Source organism: Cyprinodon variegatus, unplaced genomic scaffold (assembly GCF_000732505.1).
Source record: "Cyprinodon variegatus isolate N-32 unplaced genomic scaffold, C_variegatus-1.0 Scaffold1701, whole genome shotgun sequence".
Taxonomy (NCBI): domain Eukaryota; kingdom Metazoa; phylum Chordata; class Actinopteri; order Cyprinodontiformes; family Cyprinodontidae; genus Cyprinodon; species Cyprinodon variegatus.
Genome location: NW_015152154.1, coordinates 76,419 through 78,192, shown reverse-complemented (window position 1 = coordinate 78,192; position 1,774 = coordinate 76,419). Strand labels below are relative to the sequence as shown.

At 52.0% G+C, this 1,774-nt stretch overlaps 1 protein-coding gene across 2 annotated transcripts in view; it reads left to right on the top strand.

The window, feature by feature from the left end:
• LOC107104343 (transcription factor HIVEP2-like) overlaps window positions 1–1,774 on the top strand; it is a 76,233-nt gene that overhangs the window by 19,652 nt on the left and 54,807 nt on the right. Inside the window, exon 1 of one of the 2 annotated variants that reach the window (XM_015404332.1) lies at window positions 1,136–1,371. The exons of the other annotated variant lie outside the window; for it this stretch is intronic. The gene's annotated coding sequence lies outside the window, so the exon portion shown is untranslated. Of the gene's footprint in view, window positions 1–1,135; window positions 1,372–1,774 lie in introns of those variants that run through there. 2 annotated transcript variants of the gene reach the window in all.

The window sequence follows — 1,774 nt, the reverse complement described above, 5'->3', positions numbered from 1 at the left end:
AGGCGTCCATACGTGGGTCGTCTGCGTTAACCGCTGCGCCACCAAAGCACGCCGCATTTTCTGATTTCATTTAAATAATAATAAAATTAGACATTCTATTGAACTTCTGCAATAAATGAGGCTTTGCAGACCGACTGGCCTTACTGGTTCTACTGGAAGCTCCGTCTGAGAGACCATGATCTGCTCTGCTGCTGCCTCCATATTTCAGCCTGTTTGAACATCAGCAGTCAGTTAAACGGCCTGGTCCAGCCCGCTTCCCGCTGGTTTCCCTCTGCTGGCTTCCTGTTTGGATCCGTACGTCGGAGCTTCCAGAGTTTCCTCTCAGAGCCGCTTGGTGAAGCCAGCAGGCTGCAGGACCTGAACCTGAGCCAGAAGAGGTTCTGGTTTTATCCGGTTTCAGGGCGTTTGGTCTCCACCCGACTCCCCTGCTCTGCCGCGGTTGGTCCAGGCCGTGTGAGGGATTGCTGCAGAGTCAATATCTCCTGTAAAGTCAACGGTTGCAACCAGCTGAGTTTCCTTAGAAGCTTCAGTTTTGATCGATGAATCTCTGGATGAACGTTTCTGTGATAAACTGGTTGGACTTGATTTATTGAACGATTCAGTTCAAAGGAATAAATCTCACATTAAAACCTGAAAATGTTTCAAACTCAATGAAACATTTATGATCCTTCGCTCTGTTAGTTTAAAATACTCAAATTCTGTTTGAGAAAAACATTTAGAGCATCATTTTATGACACTTTTTCCCTCCACTCAACTTTCCATCAGTCTGGAAGCTTCCTGGGAGAACAGCTGTGCTTCCGGTGGCCAGAAAACAGCCGCAAAAAGCCGCTTCCAGCTTCTAGGTGGAAAGTTTAGTGGAGGGAGAAAGTGATGAACCAGCTGTGAGCGCAGGTGAGTCAGCAGCAGATCTGAGCTTCAGGTGAAACAAACGTTTGTTTCTGTTTGACGGGATTTTCTCAGTAGAGGAGAAAAAGCTTTAGAATGAGCAGAATGATGATAAACCAGCGCCGGTGCAGCACAGGAGGCGTCGTTGCTAAAGTGCCGCGCGCGCTGGCCCCGCTCTCCCCCCAGCCGGGGCCCTCCGTCTATTTCTGGCTCTGCGTCACGCCTGGGCTTTACTCCTGTGGCAGGAGGAGTGTTTCTCTAGGGCTCCCACTCTGCTCCAACTCTAACAGACTGAAGCAGGCAGATGTAAACAGAACCGACGGAGCGGCCGGAGGAATGGACCGGCTCTCCGCGGGACTTTAAACCGTGTGTGTGTGTGTGTGTGTGTGTGTGTGTGTATGGGGGGGGGTCTGTCGCCGTGGCAATGGAAGGAGGAAGAGTAACAGCAGAGGAATGCTTTCTGCTGATGAAGACAGAGCTGAGCAGGTTGGTCCTGAGATCTCCCTACTTTCATTTTCTGTGGGGGGGGGGGTCATCCACTGTTGTCGTGGCGACGCATCAACCCTGAAGGAAACCGGTTTCCTCCTCTTCATCGCTTTGCTTTCATCATCGTCATGCCCCCCCTCCCAGGGTGGTGTTGTTGTCGCACAGCTGATCGTCTCACACGGAGGTGTCGGTTCCCCCTGGGGCCTCCGGGGGCCTCCGGGGGCCTCCACCTCTCTAACCCTTCCGGGGTTAAAGCATCAGAACCTCGGGTCCGTTTGGATCAGGACTCTTTAACCGAACCGCCTGCAGAACTGATCTCCTCCCTCAGATTCACCAGAAGTTCTTGGAAAACTGGGCAGCCTGCATGCCGCCGCCTTTAGGGAAAAGCAGCTCCGGGAATCCT